Consider the following 13,099-nt stretch of genomic DNA (forward strand, 5'->3'; position numbering starts at 1 on the left):
TAATGCCTGATTTCTTTATTTCATGATGAATTTCAAAGGCATATTTATTAATTTTTATATCTATTTACCATTGAATACAACAGTATTCCATAGAGGGAGAGGGAGATTTTGTTTTGCTTACTTCTCCAGTCATTATTGTAAGCTCGGCCAACTGTCTCCTGGCTGTGGCGTTATAATTACCAGACAGACATGACAGCGGCAACAAACATCTTGTCGAAGTCTCTTCAAGAAAGCGATTAATCGTATTTCCCAAAATGTGGAGTTATTCCTTTAAGACGTTAAACATGTTGCAGTGCTGGTAACAACAACACACGCTGTATCAGCTCAAGTATCACAAGTATACACAAGTATCAGCTGTCCGTCAAACCGAAAGCACGACTGGGAAGAGGCTACGGTTTTGGACCAGGAGTGCACACCCGGGGAAAGATCAAGGAGGCCACGAACATCCGTCACTAGTGAGCAGTTTTGAATATCTTGCAAATATGACAACCATTATTATCTCATAGCCTTCCACACTTACTGCCAGTCTTGTTTCAGCAACTGAGCCAGCTCCACTGGCTGGTCCAGACCATGCCATGTCATGGTAATAAACTGATGCAACCATTTCCATCTGCAAATTAAAACTTTTGAAAATGTGTTTGTATTTCAAAAGCTAAGGACTTGTGAAAGTTTCAGGTCAAAATTTGACTTTGGACTGTCGTTTATCAAAGTTAATTTTCAACTCATTAGGAACAAAACAGACAATTAGAAAGTGAATCCAATGACAAATGGATTTCTAATAAAGTCTAGTTCAATTATAAGTAATCACTGATGAGATCATTAAGCTTTTTCAGAGCAAACTACATGTCACCTTTGTTTTTCTCAATATTCTACATGCATTTACTGTTGGACTGATGCAAATGGAGGAAAATACTGATACCAACAATATTCAACTATTTGTTAATTGGGATTGACCGATTATCGTCCCTGGATGATTATTAGGACGTCATTTGGACAGTTTCCAGATCATCTGTATCTGGTTTTAATTTGCCTGATCAATAATTTAAGTAACAAGTTGATAAATTAAACATTCCACTACTTTGGCTGACTTGATGTCTCGCCCACCACACTGTCTTTTACTGTGTATTATGTTGAAAGTGTGTCATTTATTAACTAAAAAATGTTTTCTGTTGGATTTTGTAACATTTCAAAATCTAAATTTTGACTTATGTATTTTCCTCTTCAGTGCATATGCATAGCAGTTCAAAATATCGATAATCAGGTTCATAAAAACAGCCCTAAAAACCCGTATCGGTCAACATACAATAAAATATACTAAAAAAAATGCTGGAATTTATATTCCTGGTCCAGTTTTGAACATTGTGTAGCTACATTTAAAAGGCTTACACTTGAATTGTAATTCCTGTTAATCTCCATTTGCTGGGGCATGATTTATTATTTTAATAATAAATGCAATTCAGTAAATTTATATCCATGTATTTATTTGTGCACGATGTTTAAGTCAAGCCTGATGTTGCCTTGCATAGATTAGATACAACTGGGAAATGTCCTCATTACACCAACAGCATTTTCTTCAATAACCGCAAAAAACACAAACACACAAACAAGTTAACACACAAGAAATACAGGCAAACAATAGACAATGATAAAAATATAATATATAAAAGAACGATCCCCATTCACTTGCACACAGGGTACCGATCAGTGTTTAATTGACAAGCATAAAACACCCGGCCAATACACTAAAAAGACGGTTATCGGTGTTGTGATAGAGAAAGATGGATCAGTGCATCCCTAATGAGCACTATTGTTGCAATTATTTCCAGCCAGAGTTATCTTGTCTTGTAGAATTTTTACACAGAATTGTTTGATTTTCCACAAATTTGAGTTAAATTAGTATCTGACTCAGAGATACTCTCATCTGACTTGACCCAGTTATTTGGAAAGCACATCAAAGACAGGGACGTAATTGTAATTGTCTCATTTCAGAGGAAACCTAGGAGCGAACAGCGCACAGTGAAGATCCAGTTCAGCTGGCAGATCCTCTGTGTAAAAACAGGTAGGACGACGCGTTGTTAGAAGCCGGGGCCAAAAAGCGGCTGCATAATTAAAAGATGGGATGAGGAGAAATAAGTCTTAAAATGTGGAATATGGGATCATTAAGAAAAGTGAGAAAAGCGGAGGGAGAGAGAGAGCGGGGAGGCTACAGTGCATCAGTAATTGAGCGGTTAGAGGGTGGGGAATTGGCTGGGATCCATGGGGGAGGAAATGACACACAAAGGGAAGACAAGCAGATATGTGATACCACAGTAATGAAACAGGGAAGAAAAAGTGAGGATCAAAGAACAGTGAAAAAATGAAATAAAAGGAGGTGTTTGATACCTCACAACACTCCAATTGGCTTGGTATTACTACCATGTCTACAGATACAACCACAAGCAACACAACACTAACGGGCCTCCCTATATGACATTTGTATGAGCCATTTCACACCACTCATTCATGCAAGAGAGAGGCAGCTTGTTGATTCATCTAAGACGCAGGAGTATTGTCGAAGCAATGCCGTAAACAGAAATACCCCACCCAAAAAGAAATAAAAGTGCAGCCTTTGACTATCTGTGCCCGTTTCTTGGCTTTTAATTGATTTGCTGTCACTTCCGTGTGGCTTTAATTAAAACCAAGCAATTAGAAAATTGAAAAGGAGATGAAGAAAGTGGGTGAGCTGGGAAGGGAGATGACGCGCTGGGGGGATATGATAATTAAGAGCATACACACCACAAAATGCCTCCAACACTTGCATGGAGTGCGACTCTCCATTCCCTCTCCTTCCCCGAGTCCCACTCTCCCAACTCAATCACAAAGCTAATATCACCTCTTTCTCCATAAAACCCTTTCTTATTCCAGGTCTTTTATTTTGTCTATTTATTTAGCTTAAAATCCCATCCCCCTCCAGGGCATTGGTGTGCTCCAATTCTCCAAACCTGCCAGCCTGCATACTAAATTAAGAGGACTAGAGCAGCCCACGGCCACATCATCACCTGCATGGATTGGAGACTCGCTAATCCTCTCAGGTTTGACCTTAAGTCAGCGAAAATGTGCAGAAAAAATGACTGAAAGTCAGCGGGGCATGTTCCTCCATAATAACTGATCTAGGTTAAATGATTTTCCTTTGTTTTTGTAGGTGGAGAAGGGAGTGAGGGGCTGGTTAGTGCAGTATTACTTTTTGTGAATCCCATACCAAGACAGTTGTTTGCAGTGCCCATGGCATGAGCCAATTTAGCAGGAGACTCGTGGAATAAGCTATTGTTCACATGCACCATTTTGGCCATGAGAGTGTACTCACCAAAGTAATTGTCGAGATCTGAGAACACCAGGCCGTAACAGTCAAGAAGGTTGTCATCAAGCCAACTGCTTAAAACAGAGCAAATCCCTGGATGTAGAGCTGGAACAATATGCCATATCAAGCCAAAAGTTCCACTCACACTCAACACTCAACACTCAGCTCCACTGACCTGTGTTGTGGTGTGTGAAGGCAGACTCATTCCAACTCCCAGAGTTATCCTTCCCATTCAGATCCAAAGCTTCCACATCTTTAAATTCCTATTAATTTCTTTCGTTTTGGTGCCTTATCCAGCTTTTGTTGGGTAACATTAGCTAAATGTCAAGGAAGCTAATACCGAAGGGGGGGGCAGAAACACTAAGGAGGTGGAAAGTTGCATCAGCCACTTGTCAACCAGTACCATTACAGTAGGCAGCAAAGCACTTTTCCTCTTCGGTCCCCCTACAGGTTGGGAGCAGAATTGTCCATGATTGTTATCATTACCATTATTTTCATGTCTCTTTCTAACAGTGGTTAACGAATCACTGAAATGATTTTGAAAAAAAAAATTTAAGGTACAAAAGAATCTTTGGTGGTTGGGGTTGGTATTGGTATCAATAAACAAGGTCTCTGTTGTATTACTGTGTTGCAAAGTGATATGTAATCAATGACAATACAATGCAATGTGGCAGTTAAAGAGTTGTATTATGTTTACCATAATTGTGTTTAAGTATATCTCTCCTCCACCCCCCACCCCCACCCAAAAACAAAAAACCAATCAATGTTTTTATCGAATCGTGGGTCAAAAATCGTGATACGAACCGAATCGTGGGTTTGGTGCATTGTTACAGCCCTACCGGGATGCCTGCTGAGAGTGTTTCAGAGGCAGAGATGATGTTACAGTCTTATTTATGAAAAAAAAAAAAAAAACATGAATATAAGTTTTGAGCTGTTTTGTAAAAATATGAACAGAAGTCACTGTATTTTTGGGACATTTAGCAAGCCAACCAAATAGAACGGTATGTTATATTCTCCGATTTTACAATGCCATGCATAATGATGGCTAAAACTATGAAAACAAGGATAGTAGAAAATCTGAATCCCTTTATGACAGCAGCACATCTCCGTTTCTTGCATCGAGCTCACATTCCACGTGAAAAGGCTCCCTGGTCTGCTTTTGTTCTGATCAATGACGTAAATTAACACAGGCTATCAACTGAGCAGGCCTGAGGAACAAGGACGCCGTCCTTTGAGTGTGAAGCAGCCATGGAGCCATCACTCCTGCAGGGGTCCACGCTCCAGTCAAGAGGCTAATGACTCACACAGCACTTTATCCCCCCCCCCTACAATTAATCACTCCTGTGGCGGATCTGAGGGAAGGAAATCTCCTTTCCGCAGCAGCATTTCATTCCGTCCACTTCTTGGCTAATGAGATGTGCCTCTGTCCTTTTATGTGCACTGAATGTATACCGATATTCAGTAATCATATTTTGTTACAAGTAACGCAGAACAAATTGACTGAATTTATACTGCACACTTATCTTAAAACATATTAAATTTGCAAGTAACTTACATGTTATACTATATATCTAATAGTGATTTTTTAAGGTTAAAGCTGTATTTCCTCTATGCTGGTTTTGTAGTGGCGGCCCGCCATGCCAACATTTCTGCCGCCACGATATCAGAAATGGGGCAGACGCACAATGAAGTCGCAGTTGCCTTTAAATCATCCTGTCCACACAATGCACCCCCCTTTGGCTGCCGCTCACATTGCAATTTAACAACAAAGTAGAACTATAAAGAGGTTATTGGGCGCGTCCAGTTTAACTCCACATGACGTGTCGATGGAGTTCAATGGCAAAACGGCTATTAATTGAATAGCTCCACCAAAAACCGTTCTGATTGGACAACGTTCAACTTCGCTCGAAATCTGTCGGCTCATCGTCCTGATATCAAACATCAAGAAACATTCGGTAAGTGAGTCACTGTAATACAATATAAATTGGAAATAGTCTATAGAGGTAGTCATTTGGGTGACTACATCTACCGACCTGCCCCAACTGCTAAAAAAAAATATCTTAAAGGAAAGGAAGGAATTGCTCCGTCCACTTTTTTTTCATATAAAGAGTGTCGGATGTGAAGGTGATTTTGGCCACATCTTACACTGTATTTTATTCAATAGCCTTGAAGAACCACTTACTGCCATAACCTCTCATAAGATCAAAGGGTGCATCTGTCGGTCTTGGAAATGATGTGCAAATAATCTTGTAGGTCTGTGATAATCCTGTGATCACAAGAAGCCAAAACAGAAATGATTATACATGGATGACACATCTTCAAATGATCCAATGACTTTCATAATGTATCAGAGATAAAAAGAGACCCCCAAAAAAAATTTGGGAAGTAAAACACAGCGTTGCTGTAATGCTTTAGATCACAGACTGCAAGGTATAGTGAATGATTTCATGAAGCCTATTCCGCATCAAGGGGTATCAATATACTGAAAAAGAAACACTAGGGCAAATATAGGCTACAGGACTGTATCACAAGAGGTAAAGCAATTTCCTTTTTAAACGAACTGGTGCATGACTAAATTCCCAGAAATGTTCCTGGGTAGAACCTTGTAATTTAGTATTACTTATACAGTGTACAATTAAGTGTTAAAACAAATTGTACAATTGGTACACTTCCAAGTAATTGCTAGCATAACCTAGACAGTCTTTCATTTAGTGCACAGCAGGTTCATTGAACATAAAAGAAATGGGAAATTTGCCTACAGACACGCATAGAATTAAAAGCTCACAATAACAAATAATAATAAATGAATAATGAATGATTTTATACTTGGATTTAGAGGAAAATTTCATCATTTTGGGGGGAAAAAAAACAAAATTATTGCAGACTTAGATGTTTCGTACCACTCTCAAGTTGTGCATTGAAATGCATATGAAGCCACAGCTAGAAGACAGTTAGCTTAGCTTAGCATAAAGCCTGGAAATTGAAACTAGTTCTATCCAAAATTTGACAAATTATGCATTTAAAGCTCACTAATGAGCATAGAGGAATTGTTATATAATTACAACATTGAAGTGGAAATACTGACAGTCTATTGGTTTAGCAAGACCATGTTGTTTCTGCATTAAGGCAGATTTGGTTCATATTTGAATCCATCCTGAGGAATTGTGGGGAGTTACAGGGCATTGACATACAGCTGCCCTCTGTGAGCGCTGAGCAAGAGAGGGGAAATTAGATTTTTTTTCTTCTTCACAGTACATTTTGGGACTCCATGTCCACATATCCCACAGTTTTTTAATTTGAATAAAACTCTGTTCTGATCTACTGACAAAGTGGCTCTCTGGCTCCCTTTACCGCTGGGTACAAAGAGAATGAAATATGCTGAAGTTGTAGTGATTTTGTCACTCACCTTGAGGCTAGCCAGTGACGGACCCTCACAAACCCACTTATTCCTCTCTGGCTCTCTCAGTACAGAGACACAGCACACACCTACTGTCATATCGTGGGTTCACCTCAGGGAACCTTATTAGGAGAGACAGCATGGACACGTTCTTCACAGTCAAAGCTACACGTTTTTTTACTCACGTACTTGTCCAACTTAGTACATTCAGATCATCACAGTAACAGAAGCGGCATAGCGCCAACTAGTGGAACGGGGTACTCACTGATCAATGTCACATACTCAACACTAACCAGAGCAGTTAGGGCGCTCTTCTTGCTTCAGCATTCAACCTTCCTTTAAGACACCATCCACATTTCATTTGTAGTTAATTTCTCCATGAAGCTCCCAGTAATGGGCCTGCAACATGCAACGCAGTTACCATTAGTTACATAAGCATTTGGGCTTTGGTGGATGTCGATTTTGTAACTCAATGCTCATCCGACGTGACATGAGAAGAGATTTCTTTATTTTAAATCACTTGAATTATAATTTCAGCATTCAAAGAGTATGGATTTTTTTTACAATTCAAATTATATTCAACTTCTGGAATTCATTCCGACAGCCCTACATCAGCATTGCTCTATTTGAAATGCATTGAAGGGCATCATGTGCAGCTGATGGGCCCGATCACTGGGCCAGCAGTGTGTAACGTGTCGTATTCTGAACACATTTTAATAAACACCACACTGGCAACAGCAGAGCCAATAGTTTGAAGCTGTGTACGGCTTATGCACAACAATAGTAGAGAGTTTAATAATCAGAGAGGGTTTTGTTTCTTCATCTCCCCGTCTTTAAAAACAACATTGCGATTCACGCTGTTTTGCGGATTACAGCAGGATATAACAACATCGGCACTAACGAAGTCAACAGAGATAACGAATCAAACAACCTCCTGTGTAACAGCCTAGCCTAATTTACAAACTGCAGAAGAAGGGTAGGATTGGAGGATGAACCTCTCCGTGTAAAAAGGCTTTACTGCTGCTTCCTAGATTACACTTTTGTGGCTTAAAGTTTCTCCACTCCAACAAAAAGCAAAAAGAAGACACCCCCAAGTGTGTCCCCCACATCCACATGCTCCCACTCAGTGGGAAGCTGCAGGGTGTCTGAGGTTGAGTTCGAGCTAGTCTCACTCCCTCGATCCGTGCTCCTGCCCGGCGGCACAGGCACCACTAAGATAAACACACACCCACACTGACACGCAGCACATTGCAATAATACTCACACTAACATGTACTTAAAAAACACATTTTTACATGTGATGCTTATTGCCCTTTTGTCTGTGAGACACATACACACCAGCGCACATGGGTGCATCAGTGCGCCTGCGTGGCTTCCAAGTAGGTTTGCACCACCCACGAAAGCACCAGACCCCAGCTGTGTTCATAGAAAAACAAACCCCGCTGATGATCTCATAGACTGTGTGGACTAATGCTATATCTGTATTTATACACACTATGTACAATTCTCTCAGCATAAAAGTGTTGAGGTTCACATGCAGGAAATTGAAACCAAACCAGCAGGATTGGAGTAAACCAACAGAAATCATGTTGATTGTGACTTTAGAACAAAAAGCAGCTATTTTAAATATGGATTGTTGAGTGCCGATGACAATTTTTTTTCTTCATTCGTCACCGATACTGGCTGCCGATTGTAAACCAATTGCCAATTCTTTAAAAATAATGGACAAAAAAATACAGATCAGTGTCACTTCTGCAATGATCTTAAATATACCCAAATGATGTGTGCAATGTGCATCACATGGCTGGGTGCAATGCATATGGTTAATTTAGCTTTCATCTACATCCACAACACAGAAGAAGATTATTTACCCAAAATCTCATTGTGAAGACATTTTGGTAAAGCACCAAATGTCAGCCCTATAATATTTCCACAATATCGACATCGAGGAATTAGGGCAAGAATATAGCGATATCTGAGTTTCTCCATACCGCCGAGTCCCAATGCAAACTAGGATCCACTGGTGGCAAATTGTTGGGCCATACATCTTTGTGATATTTGCGCATATCCACAAACCTGATGATATCCAAGTCTTGCCTTGCAAAAGGTTGGCTGGTTGATTTGTGTACAACAACCATAGGGACGCACAGAGCTGAGCGTGTAAATAGCCAAGAGGCAAACAGGCTCAAACTGGGGTAAAAAAAAACAATTGAGGCACACATTTCAAATGTGTTGTATACATGTGCAAAAAATGATTCTAAACTAGAATATCCGAATTGTCTAAATAAATGCATCATTTAGAAAAGGGCTTTATTCTGAATAGTCAAACGTGATCTGCATCAAATTTGGAATATTGTCAAATCCTATCATTCTGAATAATAGGGGAATATTAGTGTGCATGTAAATGTACTCAATGAATCAGGAAGACTAGACCAACATACACAACCCCTCTGGCGCTGCACTCTCTCTCTTTGCCTTTAGAGTATGGAGGGGGGGGGGATGGAAGGTTAACATGGAGCCTACATTTTGTAATTTTGGAAACAAGGGGGATGGCATCGCCTACCGAGTAACGGCATTCAAACAAGTTCTTCAAACCAGACTGTCATGTTCTCAAGACCTTTGGAAATGACACACACATATTTTTGGATCCGAACAGGGTCCCCTCCATACAACTTAAAGAACTATTTGTATGACTGTGGTTAATGGAAATCTACTCGGTTGTGGATAGGAAACAATCACGGTCATGGTTAAAAGGAATTACTGTCGACTGTTGGTAGGAGTAATGTATCACACAGTTTTTCTGCGTTACTTTGTGTAGATTTTTTACGACTTTGTTTTGCTCAAGGAAAAAAAAAGCTGTACATAGCTCATTATCAATTAAAGGGATTTGCTGAGTAAAACTGAAAAAGCTGAAAAAGCTTACGGGGCAACTGCTGTCAAAAGTTGAGTAAGCGTGCAGTTAAAACAAAATGTTATATCAAAGTGAAATATTCCTTTGAGATGCTTGTCAGCTTATTTTCTTTACTTTTGAAATGTGCCACACTTGGGCAGGAGGGGAGATGGCAGGCTCCATGAAGACCAGAATATCCAAAGATGTTTTTTTGTTTTACAAAATATACCCATCTCTACAAAAACAATAACGCAATAATGGAAAAACCACTTGTCTGTGATCCACTGCAGTTGCTATAGCAATTCATTTGCTACTCCGTGACAGTACTTCAATACTATGAGGCACTTGTGTCAAATACAGTGAGCAGAGGGAAGGAAAATGATGGTTAACGCAGGAAAGACGTCACTTTGTTCACACTACCCAGGCTCTATCCGGCTGCCTTTCACGATAGGGGACGAATGTCCATTGATTTTGTGACAAGTGAATCGGGCTCTGCTTTAATTGCATATGTGCATTTGCAGTCATCCAAACTAATTGCTCAAGGCCATAACAGCTCAAGACGTGCTGCTGGGGCCGAGCCAGTTCAAGCCTGGTTTTATACTCAACAAAGTCTGAATGATCACGCCAGGTTAGCGGCAGAGGACCGGCCCTGCATTATCACTGATGTGCCTCTGGTGTGACAACATTGGAGCGCCAATATCAGCAAAGGAGACAAGTGTTTCGGTCAATAGTTGATGTGCAGAGTCAGAAAAACATCCTTGTTAGTGCAAGTACTGTAATGGGCTGCTGCAGGTGATAGTGAGTCAACGGATGTGGCAGAATTGATCTTTAAGTAGAGTTTTCATCCCACTATATAGTATAGAGAATGGATATAGCTATAAGAGGAATAAAAATAACCCTACAAAGAAAGAGCAACTTGACAGCAGGTGACCTCCACCAAGACTTCTCTCCGTGCTGCGATGATGTAGACGTGTACTCCAGGGTGTGTCAGTACATCATGACAATGTTGGGCGTGGCAACTGGTGCAAAGAAACATACACATTTTTAAAGAACTGTTAACACTACAAACACTACTGGAAACACGGCTGCACAACATATCTTTTCTTGTCATCAAAATGTCATCTAGTGCAATGTACACATCACGAAATGGCTGTGACCTGTCGCACATTTCTGTGTTAGTTGAAAGAAAATGTCAGTAGAAATATGTCATTTAGTTTTAGTGGTGTCTTTTATGTTCAGTTAAATGTTCCATTTTTATCAATGAAAGGTTGGTGAAAATTGCTTGGAGTTTTTTTATTAGGATAACCCCTTGAGATGTACCATCTTGTTTTTGAGGGGGTCTTGGACAAGATACAACACAAACAAACAAAAAATTGCACATGTAGAAACAAGATAAGCAAAACAGACACAAAAAAACTGACAAAAAAACACATAGAGCCTACAATTACAACAGAATAAGTAATAGATCACAACATGATCATTTAGAATATGGCCAAAGTTTACTGTGAAAGATCAGGGAGATTAAGTGGTTCATTAAAGAGAGTCGAGCAAGGAATGGGATAAAATTAGAAGGGTGGTAAAGTCTGCATGTACCTTTATTGCGTTTTTTCCACTGCGTGCTATCTACTTAACTCGCCTCGTCTCTACTCGCCATTACAAAAAAAAGTCCCTGGGACCTGCTACCAGGTACTGTTTTTAGTACTACCTCAGTCGAGGTTCCAAGCGAGCTGAGGCGATACCAAAAGGTGACGTGGAAACCTGCAGACTGCTGGTTGGTCAGTTCAGTGCGTTTATAGTGAGTGTGTTATATGGACTCAGAAACATTAGGAACTGTATGTCTTAAATGATGAGTGGAGGAAAGAATGGTGAAAATTGTTTCCTTTCATTTGATTTAAAAATCAACAAGCAATTTGTTGTCTTTTAGCAGAATGCTGAATACAGTAGACACACAGGACTGGGGACAATTTAGTATCTGTTGATTTATCGTAAGTTATAAAAAATGTCCTAAATTAAAATAAAATTTCCTTCGGCATAAATAAAGTATCTATCTATCTTTATTTATGACGTTACCTCATATTTTCCTCATGGCGTGAAGCCCTACAAGCTGACTGTAAGAGTTTCCTCTTTTTTTAACCTACAGCAACAGGACCTTCGACATAGTCTGGCTATCACCAGACCAAGCCAGGCTCCGTGGATTTGAGATTGAGCATTGGTCTGGGGAGTCTGCCTCGTATTTTCTCTGCAAGACGTGTGAGCAATAGGCATAGTTCAAATGACTCTGTACGCAACTGGATAGTCCTTCAACCAATCAGAGCAACGATCCGGGTGACGTAGAAGCGACAGCGGCATCAACGGGTTGCTGCGCTTCGGTAGCCGCCATGTTGAACGTGAAGCTGCTGGGTTGCTTCTCTGTAAACAGTGTGTTAAACCCACCAATAGCGCGCCAGGTAAACAAGCCTGTTTGCGATTGGCTCCCGCACATGGTTCATTGCCGGCAGAGTGGGCGGGGTTTACACAGTCAACCTTTGTCAGTTTTTTTTTTTTTCTGAATTATCAAAAGCAATCCGTTTCAATTACCCAATGAAAACGATGCACAGAGGTCATCGGCCTCTAAAGAACCCTGCACCTCTAATTTCACAAATTTTAGACATAAATACATATTGAAAACTGCTACTACAATGCAACAACTACAAGGCTTTTTTCCATTAAATCACATTGCAAAGCTAAAAACCTTTAACTATAAAAACACTTCTGTTCCCACCAGCAGCCGGGTTTCCAGCAGTGCAGCAGTTTATCAGCTGGGGTGTGTGGGGGCGGGGGGGGGAGTGACAGCGTGCTTTTAAGCCTGGTGTTAACTTACTCTTTAAAAGGTATCCTGGGGAGTGTTCTTCTCTGTCATTCCCGCTTCCTTTCTAAAAACAGATTTTTATATTAGACCTAACAGATGAGTGCAGCGCCTCTCCTTCTTTACAAAACATTTGCAAAGCTAATTTCAAAAATATTTTAAAAACATTTATTGTTTACATTCATGTTGTCTAGCTAATTGCCTGCGTGCAAGACACAGACCCACGTAGTAAAACATTTTTCATGCTGTCCTTGGGTCAAATTGACAAGTTTTCCTATACCAATGTAATGTAATCACCCAAAATAACATGATTGATTCCCCACAACGCTCTTTGGCAAGTACAAATCTCTATTTTCATAAATTTTGGGGTGTCTCATTCAATTTTACCGCATTTGAAAAACAAATTTAAGAGGTTTTGAAATAGTATTGAGTAAAAGTTGACATATTCCAGTCTTTGATTATCCATCAACATCCATTCCTTTCACTTTAGTCAAAAGAAATCTGTATTTCTGCTTTTCTAACTCAAACATTAGGTATAATTTCCTTTTTTTATTGTTTATTGACCACAAATTGCAAAATTAACTGTAAAACTTAAGTTATTAAGTTAGTGTTATGTAATGTTAAACGTCA

This window comes from Etheostoma cragini, chromosome 3 (assembly GCF_013103735.1).
Source record: "Etheostoma cragini isolate CJK2018 chromosome 3, CSU_Ecrag_1.0, whole genome shotgun sequence".
Classification (NCBI taxonomy): Eukaryota; Metazoa; Chordata; class Actinopteri; order Perciformes; family Percidae; genus Etheostoma; species Etheostoma cragini.